Here is an 11,123-nt window from a genome sequence, read left to right on the forward strand (position 1 = left end):
TAGCAGCATGAAAGCTAAGCTCTAGCAAACAAGGCACACATATGCCTTAGCCAGAATAGTGCATCCGAGCAAGCCTCCCACCAGAATAGCATGGTTGAGAAAGCCTCCATAATAACAGTATAACGAGACTCCCGTTGCCTTAGCAAGAAGTATCAATGCAATCGGGGCTGCCTCTCTCATCATGACAGCTGCCAACAAATCACCTGTGGGAATGACCCTCTAAGCTCCAAAACTACTTCATGCGAGTTGCCTTTGGGAACTAGTCGACGGGCTCAACAACTACCTGAGATGTCCCAAGGGGTCTACGGGTCTCTTGAGCACTTAGCATGAGTTACAAGAGCACCAACGGAATCCATTAGCACCAATGGAAACAAAAACGATCATCAAAGACAAAAACTGTGTTTCTCACTCTCTTTCCTAACAATGAGTAGTCATAGGCTTGCACAAACAAACATGCTAGAGGCCCATCCTCAGAGGTCCTTACAAGGAATTTTGAAAGTTGCCTTGAGGTTTGCCTTAGGAGATCCTCATTGCATCGCACAACAACAAAAAATCAAGGACAACCTCCTAGAGTTTAATTTTCTGCAGTTATATGTTGGAGGTCTTCGCTGCATCGCACATACAACAAAAAATAAAGGGCAAAGTCCCCAGAATTTTCTACAGTTCTCATAGATTTTCTTTATCACGATTCACTCTTGTATTGAAGATTCTCAGGGTCTTCTTGTTGGACAAGTCGACCTTACGAATTGCGAGCATCTATTGGATATGAAATGGAATAGGGTCTAACCCATAGGTAGCCCATTGCCAGGAATAAAGGGAAGAGATCAAGACAAGGAAAGTTGACTGGCAAAAAATTACATAAGGCAAGTTGGACTCAACTATCGTAAAGAATGAAAGAGACTTCTATAAAAGGGGAAGTTTCTACTAATCAAGGGAGATTATTGGCTCCCTCCCTCTCTTTAGGTTTTTACAGTGATGTCATCTTTTTCAACTACTCCTCAACCCTATTTCCTCCATGGTATTGAAAGCTATCATAAGAGGCCACGAGAGACTGTAGAACCATCAAACATGGTTGATTTTGGCCCCAAACGACCTATAGATGTAGGCTTTTATGTAGACCACGTAAATCTCTTTGTCACTCTCTTTATTAATATTTTATACGCTTTATTTATTACTTATTTCATTGATGAACATCTAAGCACCTTATCAACGCCCATGTCATTATCATGGGCCATTCAACTGTATTGTGACTTCCAACCACGCCAGAAAATTGTTTCAACAATGAGAATAGATGGGATTCTCAAGGAGACCCACAGAAGAAGTGAAAGAATTAGGTAGGACTAAATGGCCAAATGATTGAAAACATGATGATAATATTGAAAGATCACACGAAAGGTACACTACAACAAAAATAAGATTTTGGGACGAATTATTTTCGGGACAAAATAAAAATCGTCCCAAAAAATGAATTCCAGGGATGGAATTCAGATTTCATCCCTAAAAAATGACAGGAGGCATTAATCATTCGAACAATCAATTTTTTATTCGAACGGTATATGTAGGGATGACAAATTTCATCCATAAACCATTGTTCGAACATTTACAAACACCATTCAAATATTTACAAACACGTTAGAACATAATAAAATAAACATTCGAATGTATATTATATATGGTCGAATGAGAATTTGGCACGTTAAGTTACAAAGTTTAGTGGGATATTGACTTATCATTCGAACAACATCCAACAACATTTGAACCTTAAGGTTAATCAATGCTTAAGCATATATTATATATGATTGAATAGAAAATTGAGGGGTTAATTTGCTAAATTTAGTGGGAAATTCAGTCACTGTTTGAACCCATTACTGTGTTGTTTGAACATTGATTACCATTCAAACTCTTTTTTGGGATAGAAATAAAAAATCATCCCGAGGTCATCCCAATATCACTGTCCCAAAATATGTTTTGGGACGAAATTGAACAGGATCATTTGATAGCATTCGAATGGAAGTTTTTTTACAACGATTTAATTTCATCCCTGATATCTAGTCGAACGGTCAAAATTGTTTGTTTGACCGCAAATGTATGTTCAAACATATTGAGTTGAGTGGTTGAGCAAAGTAAATTCGTTCGAATGTATTGCCACAAAGAAACGTTTGAATGTTACAATTTTTGTTTGACAATATAGCTATGTTTAAAGGCAAAACGTTGATTATTTGATCGAGTTAATACATGATTGAATGTGCTAATATGGAATGACGTTCGAACATTTTTTACGTTAGAATAGGACTTCATTATGTCCAATTGTTGTTCAAATGCTGGTTACGAATTACATTCAAATGTCCTTTGCACCCGTTCAAAGGGTTAGACTGATCTATTGTTTGAACAGTTGTTGGGCATTCGAACAATACATTATTTTTTTAACCCAATTATGAAAAATGAAATACATATACATAACATCTTAAAAAATACATTAGAATTTGTTCAATAAACATAAAAGTAGTCTCATAAGTGCAAACTAAATAAATAAAACAATAGTGTTCATCATATAGAAATAGTTGTAAAATCTATATAAATTAAATTAGTCTCTCTCCTGACCTATTCTTCTTGCTATTCTTGTTTCAATCTCATCTCCATGTCTGCTTGTTGCGCCACTTGAGTCTCTAACTCATGTTGCATTGTCCTCAATTTCCCAATCTTAGACCTCGCTTCCTCTAACTCTCCATAAGTGTTGGAGATATTGTTGGACAATGAGGACAAGCTAGAAGGTTTGATGCAATGACTCAAACCGCTCAAATATCCTGAATGTGGACCCAAAAATTTTATAAAAATGTCAACATCACTTGTTGAGAAATTTTGATCTGATGCAGACTCAACACATAGGAAAACCATTTTTTCCTACACATAAGATAAAGAATTAATATTGCCACACATCTACAGATATGCTTAATTAAAACAGATAATGAAACAGCCTACCAAAAATTTAGTGGATTAATTTTTTTAGGCTTTAGGGATATCGTAAAAACTCTGTAAAGGTCTCACAAATCGAGAAATTGTGCAGATTTCAGTCTGTCAGCTTAGTCAATTTCATACCCACAAAAAATGCAGTTTTATTTATTTGAGGTACTTAAGAGTATGAGATTGAGAAAACATTTGCACCATTAGTCTTAGATGAATATTTAGGATTTTATAGCACAATATAATTTTTGTTTTCCGGATGGTAGCTATTTGAAAATGTTTTTTGATTTAATCAAAGTTCAATTTTTTCCTTTTTCAGAGTGAATAGTAACATTTGTGCTAGCACCATGTGGCACCTAGTCCAGTTGATTTTCAAATCATAGTATGGATTGTCCAAATCAGTCTAGAGAAGTGTTATTTGGACACTTAGTAAGATCTTACCCATTCTTGGTGATGAATAGTATAGGACACTTGGCATTAAGAGGAATCATGAGATGGAAATGTGAAGGAAATAAAGGAAAATCAAGCTTTGTGGTCAAGCCACCTAAGTCAAACACTATTTCATCCAACCATTCATTTTGGGGCCAAACCAAAGAGGGTTTCAACTCTAGTTAAACCCCAAACTTTTGAAATCCAATTCATTTTGGTGGAAGAACCCTAAATGGTTTCCCAAACCCTATTTTTGGCTTGTTTTAGCTTGGTGGTTTATTACTTGATTAAATAACTTCAACATGCTATTAAACACTCAAATTCAAGTAATTACACCCTCATTTTTTCTTTTATACCTTAGTAATTTCTTTGGGGTAACAAAAATTGGATTTGAGCTTGTTAGAAACTGAAACGTCAAACTAAACCCTCTTTAAACTCTAAGTGAGGCCTAATATGGCCAACCAAAAATCATCACCTATGCAAGGCTTCTTGAGAAAATTTCTCCCACTACCCTAGGTATACTTGCACTGCCCTTGTCAACCCAAATAGTAGCTGATGGGAGGTCAAAAATGTAATACCCGAACCTTACTACGTAGGTCTTGCGTCATCTATTAAAATATTTTTAAGTTAAATATTTTGAGATAAAGACTTTTATTATTTATTATATTATTTTAAGATGGGTGTGCTTTTATTTTTGAATGGGTCATTAAATAATTCATGGGTATGATTTTTATGACCTTACAATATTTCTTTCAAATCCTTTAATTTTATTTACTTAAGAAATGACCCAAACTCTTTTTACCATTAGATGGGTAGGTAAAAAGAAATATTTTTCTTCTATAATTGATCTCCACCATTCATTCCCTAGCTTATGGGACAAGTTTGATTTATATTCATTGACTTTTCCTTCTCCCTTACCCATAGCTTTCCCCATAAGCCAAGTGAATTCATTTCCTTCTCCTACACGTTGGCTTCCTCAACAAGCCATTAGACTTTCTCATCCCTCTCTTCACCTGTCAGCTTCCTCAAGAAGCTAAGTGGATTCCTCTTTCTTACCCCACACGTCGGATCCAAGGAAAAGAGAAACACAATCCTCTCATTTTCCCTTGCACCACCGACGGCCTCCAAGACAAAAACCAGTAAATTTCTTCCCCACCTCTCTTCATTCGTCGATTCCAAGGCACCCGAAGGAGAGAAAATCTCCTCCAGTGTTCCTTCACACGAGAAACCACTCGTCTCTTCCCCAATCGCGCGACCTCTTCTTCTCCTCAAGCCGATTCTTCCATTTCGTAAGCCCAAGTCTCCCACCAAAAATCTCCAGGGGAAAATCAACCTCGTAAGTGAATTCCTATGGCTTTAATTTCTGGTTTGGAATCTTGGACTATGAGTTTAGCCTAGGGTTTGTTTTAAAAAATTTTCTGGTTGTATTCCAGCTTTGAGATTTCGGATTTTTTCTCTTCCTCTTCTCGTTGCTATGTTTCCGTGGCTTGAAAAGGGGATCAAATCAGGTGATGCTCTCTCCCTAAGATTTCTTGCCATTGAGATTATTGCTAAGCAAATTTGTGTCCTGTATTTGGGGGTTTTTGGATTTCTGTGTTAGCCGAGTATCATGTGGTAGCCTCTAGACAAATTTCTCATTTTGTTTCCTCTATTAGCTGCTCTAGTGGGTAGTAATCAAGAGCCTTGTTTTCTGGTCAAAACCGAGTGTTTTGAGATGGTTTTGCCGTGCATTCTGCTACCTTTCAAAAATGATATATTTCTTGTTTAACTTGGTTAGCCTCAAATGTTGATTAATTGGTTTGTTGATATATATATATATATATATATATATATATATATGTATGTGGACCAAGAAGCCGTGTGTTTCTTATAATTGAGATAGCATATTTTCTGGTTTAAGCTTGTTAGTCACAAGTAATGATTTTTATCCATTTTGTATATACGTATATGAAGGAGCTGTGGGGTATACTCTGTTTTGGTGTATGTGTTCCAGCCATATGTGTTTATGTCCTGTGTTGGTGTGTGTTCCAGCCATGTGTTTCAAGGCAGATTTTGTGATTCCTTCTTGTGTTTTCTTGAGTCCTAGCCATGTTTTTAATTATGTTTTTATTTGTTAAATTAATGGGGTTAAGGTTTATGATTTTTAAACATGCTTTTCTCAAGTTTATGGCCTAAGTAAGCCACTAAGAGTTTTAAACCTAAGCTAGTAAGCTTACTTAGAAATTTTAAGTTGCCAAGAGTTGTATCTTTTTATTGGTACTGTTTTCAGAAAATATAAATATTGGAAGGAGGATACTAAGAGTTGACTTAGTGCCATGTATGTAGCTAAATGGGTTAAGGAACACGCCTTAATTCCACTTGGAATTTAAGTGAGCACATATGGATATTGGATAGTCAAGTCTTAAGTGAAATGAATATTAATATGTTTATTTCATTTTATTGAATAGGAGTTTATTTTCAAGATTCAAGGAACTTACTTGTAAAGCCACGAGGTAAGTAGCTATGACCATGCTCCTTACACACAAAGCTCTCTTATGAAAAAGTTTCTCTCTCTCCTTCCAAATGTTTCTCTTATGAAAGAATAGATGCATGTATAGTATGTATAAACTTTTCTTGGTAACCCCTGTTAAGTACCTTATTAATTACCATTGTGTGTATGTAAGGTAATGCATCATGAGATTTTATGCATGCTCTCTCAATTAATTATGCCTTACCTATATGTAGCATGACATGAAACATTCCTTTGAAAGAAACGCATATGCATTGGCACTAAATGAAGATAATGAAAACATTATTTTTCTAATGAAAAGAAAGAAAAAGGAATGAAAGCATGAATGTAAGAATGTACGTAATGGCCACATTATTGAAAAGGGTACCAAAGGAATGGGCAGATTGCAATGCCAGGTAAGTAGTACTGGAAGTGCACCGAGTGCTGCCCCCCATGAAAGGGGTTCCCAACCTGCGGCCGCAGGCGGAATCCAGATCCAAAAGACCGTTAACCCCAACACACGGAGCGTAATAGTGTGTATTGGCCCAAGAAAGTGAAACGTAAAGCAAAGTCATTTCTAAGTAATGTTATGCATGAAAGCAAGTAAATGTTTATGCATGAAAACGAAGAAATGTTATGCATGAAAGCATAGTTATTCCTTAATTGTTTATGCATGAAAGTAAGGTTATGTCATAGAGATGTTTATGCATGAAAGTATAGCTATTCCTTAAACGGTTTATGCATGAAAAGTACATTTAAGCATGAAAGTACAGTTATGCATGAAAAGTACAGTTATGCATGAAAAGTACAGTTATGCATGAAAAGTACAATTAAGCATGAAAAGTACAGTTATGCATGGAAAGTACAGTTATGCATGAAAAATATAGTTATTCTTAAATTGTTACGCATGAAAGCATTGTCAAGAATTAACAAATGTTTATGTATGCATGTTTTCAAAAGAAAAGATTATGTGATTAATAAGTTAACGGCAAGGTGTACTGCTTGCTGAGTGTTAGACTCACTTTGTGTTTATGTTTTAAACGTCCAGGTATGAATGATGAGGCTGTGGAGCTAGGCACTGCTGAGGAGGGAAGGGCTGATGCTTAGAATTCCCTGTCGGTTCAATTTGATGATAATGGTTATGTTTTATATTTTATGATGAGTCTCATGTTGGGACGTTTTGTTGGTTTGACTTTAAGATAATATGTCCTTGGGCATGATGTAGGTATTGTGGTGGGATGATGGTAATAGTGTAACTTCTATAGTGGGGTGATGGTAACCCCACATAAGAAGGTTAAATGTCTTTTGGGTGTGTTGTAGGGACGGAGTCCCCTTTTTATTAGAACTAGCGATGTTTTAAATGAATGAATGGTGGACTTTGAGAGTCCTTTGGGTAATATGTTGAATAGATTGTATATCAAGTGCTTACTTTTAAACTAGAAACGCAGTGTACATGCATGACATGTTCACGACTATCCCTTTTACCCTCGTAGAAAAAAAAAATACATACTAATATTAATAAGGAAAGAACAGGTCACGCGTTGCGATCTCGTCCTAGAATTGGGACGGGGTTGTGACAAAAAAGCCACCCCATTAACCCCTATCACTCGCTTCCAAGGCTAAATACCATGGGTTGTTGCCCATGGTTTTGCCTATGATTTTGGCAGACAAAACCACCATCAAGTGGCCACCCTCACATCCCCTATCAACCCTCTTGATATGAACCTGCGGGAATGGAATCCCTTGAACCCACAATCAATTTGAAAACTCACCCAAGAAAACCAAAATCAAGTCAACGGATGGAGAATCTAGACCGGATGAGAACTCGTTCCAAGAAACTAGATTATGTTAAAATCTAGACATGTTGAATAACCCTCTCAAGAACCCAGATTACAAAGGAGGAACGCCACAAAGGTTGTAATTTACCTTTAATAAGTTCAAAAGTTTAATCAAGAACAAGAGGAGTAAAACTCAACTCACAATAAATAAATTCGTCAAATTTCATGAACTTCTTAACATGAGGCAACAAAGAGTATTTAAAGCAAAACCTAATTAAATCCTAGCCAAAATAAAGCCACTTTTCCCAAAAATTGCTTGATGAACAGTGTCGCGGCTACAGTAACCCTAACCCTAGTTCAATAAAAAAATTACTTTCCAAACATGCCCTTGCATAGGCACCCCTTAAGTCCTTCCCATAATAAACTCAATTATTCTAAACTAATAAAATAAGTCCTTTAAATGAATTAAACAAGTTAAAAGCCATCAAGTGCCCAAAGTCTTCAAGTGCCCAAAACATGATATTCATCCTTCAAGCCCATCTTGAATGTTGGGCTCTTGCTAAACTTGTCCCAAGTGGATTGCATCAGTCCTTGCATTGCCTCATTGATCTTCTTGGCTCTTGACCTTGTAATTGGCCCATCTGGAAGTTGCAAAGGATCTTTAAGACTAGGCCCACCATGGTTCCCATCATTTCCTCTCTCCTCAAAAGTATTCGACCTCGAATGTCCACCTGGATCAAAGCGAAAATGGTTAGTAACATTGAAAATAGCAGAAACATGATACTTACATGGAAGATCCATTAGATATGCATTATCATTAATTTGTTCAAGAATTTGGAAAAGTCCATCCAAGCTACTCCTGTCATCAATAGGTAAATGTGTTAAATCTAAAGGAGTAAATGGATTAAGTCTATAAACAATTTCAAAAGAAGAAAAATTTGTAGCATGAACACTCCAATTATATGTAAACTCAATGAATGACAAACAATACTCCCACAAATGTTCATGAAACATATTTAAAGCTTTCCTTAAACCAAAATGACCACTCCAATTATATGCAATCTAAATGAATGGCAAGCAATACTCCCACAAATGTTCATGCAACACGTTAATCAATGACAAATGATATTTCCATAAACGTTCATGCAACACTTCAATGAATGGCAAATGATACTCCCACAAATGTTTATACAACACTTTAATGAATGGCAAATGATACTCCTACAAACATTCATGCAACACGTCATTGAATGACAAATAATACTTCCACAAACGTTCATGCAACACATAATTGAATGACAAATGATATTCCCACAAACGTTCATGCAACACAACAAAAGTCTTCCTTACACCAAGGTTACCCAACAAACCACTATGTCTATCACACACAAGCAACTTACGCATAAAACTAGTAGGCATAAAAAATCTATTTTCTCTAAACAAGTACCAATCTAGTTTATAGAACTTATCAAACGATGCTTTCTCACATGTTCCATACACACTAGCAAAGTCAACATCATTATTATGCAATTCCTTATCATATTCAACTCTAAAAAATTTTGCATCTAAAATGAAGACAATGACATACATTCTTGCTAAAGCATCAACTACAAAATTTTTCAAACCTTGTGTGTATTTGAATACATGAGGAAAAGTCTCAATACAGTTCTCGCACTTAGCATGCATTCTAGTCAACATCTTACCTTGTCCCTTCAAGTGTGTCAATCACTCATTTTCTTCAAAGAAAGGTCGGTTAGGAATTGTCGCACCTGGCACAAAATCAATGTAGTGCTCTATCTCCCTAATAGGTGGCAATCCACTAAACATACTGCTAGGAAACACGACCTCATATCCTTGCAACAAAGAGACAACAATACTAGGCAAAGATACGTCAAGTTCGTTAGTATTAAGACTCGACTTAGCATAAAAACTCACTTTTCTCTTTGTTTTTCTCTCACTTTCTTCACTCTCTCTTTTACTTCCACTTTCTTTTTCTTTTTCACTCTCTTTTTTCCTTTCACACTCTTTTTTCTTTTCACTCTCTTTTTTTCTGTCACTCTTTTTTTCTTCATCTTTTTTTGTAGTCTCAACCTCACAATTATTTTTAAACTCATTCTCTCTTTTTCTTAAGGTCTTAGTCTCACCCTCTTATTTTTTCTCTCTCATTTTTCTCTCTTTCTCCATTTCGGCCTCACTATTTCTTTTTTTCTCAATCTCACTTTCACTCTCACCTTCATTCTTACTTTTAAGCTCAATCTCAATCTCACTTTCACTTTCACTCTTTCTTTTTTTATCACTCTTATTTTCACTCTTTATTTTTTGAGCAACCTCACTTTTCAGTTTCAATTGGTCCCCTTGTGTTGGAGTTATAGGAGCAAGTTTGATTGTTTTTCCATCCTTTTCAAAATTGTACATGTTCCTTAACCCATCATGGATCACCTTCCTATCAAATTGCCACGGTTTTCCCAACAAAATATAGCCAGCATGTATAGGCACTACATCACAAAAGACCATATCCTGGTATTTCCCAATTGAAAAGGAAACTAGCACTTACTTATTTACCCTAACCTCCCCACAATCACTCAACCACTGCAACATGTATGGTCTAGAGCATTTCAAGGTAGGTAATTTCAATTTCTCAATTAAAGTGGTGCTAGCCAAATTAATACAACTCCTCAAATCAATGAGCATACTACATACCTTGTTGTTGATGTGGCATCTAGTATGAAAAATGTTCTCGCTCTGCTGCTCTATATCATCCATCTTAATTTGTGTATTGAGTGCACGCCTAGTAACAAGAGAATCGTCATACTCTTCTTTCTCATACCCATTTTCAACACTAGACTCATATCGCCTCCTATCTCTCCTGCCCAATATATTTCTAATTTCCGCATCTTGATGATCCATCCTATCCCTTACTTCACCCAACATCAAGTTCAACCGCTCAAACTGTTGTTACATGGATTGCAACACAAAGGATGAGTTATCTGCTATCCCATTTGGTGAACAGCAACTCCGGTGAGACATTGTAAAGTGCTGCACAAAAGAATGTTAGTGGAAAACCTCACACACTCCCTTACATGTTTACATTTGAATAATGGCACTCCACTCATGTTTCACTCTTAATTGGCTTTTTCCCGATAATAGTCTCACACTCTCTTGCCTTTTATCTTAATAGTTTTCCCTCTCAAGTCTTTAAGAACTAGTTGAACTAAAATCAAGACAATGCAACCATGTATTATTCCAACCAGTAATATAGATCCAAGAAACAAGGAAGGAATAAAATAACACGAGACTCAAGGAATTTATACGAGGGAAAAAGTAATTATAAAACAAGATATCAACTAGAAAGATGTATTTAGCCCCTCTGATGATAAAACTCAATCAATAAACGTATTTCCTTCTCTTTGTTGTAACTATGTAACAATATTTGAATATGCTACCTTTTCTTATCTTCTTCTTCTTCT

General features: G+C 36.0%; 1 long non-coding RNA gene across 2 annotated transcripts; it reads left to right on the forward strand.

The window, feature by feature from the left end:
* The first annotated feature begins 4,350 nt into the window (after positions 1–4,350).
* On the forward strand, positions 4,351–7,275 carry LOC108985473. 2 transcript variants are annotated; one of them, XR_001995193.2, is made up of 4 exons: positions 4,351–4,726; positions 4,824–4,898; positions 5,838–5,882; positions 6,927–7,275. It is a non-coding gene; the product is annotated as an uncharacterized LOC108985473 (long non-coding RNA). The 2 variants fall into 2 exon arrangements; XR_001995194.2 differs by lacking the exon at positions 4,824–4,898.
* The last annotated feature ends 3,848 nt before the right edge of the window (positions 7,276–11,123 follow it).

The sequence above is a fragment of the Juglans regia genome, chromosome 9 (assembly GCF_001411555.2).
Source record: "Juglans regia cultivar Chandler chromosome 9, Walnut 2.0, whole genome shotgun sequence".
In the NCBI taxonomy this organism is placed as follows: domain Eukaryota; kingdom Viridiplantae; phylum Streptophyta; class Magnoliopsida; order Fagales; family Juglandaceae; genus Juglans; species Juglans regia.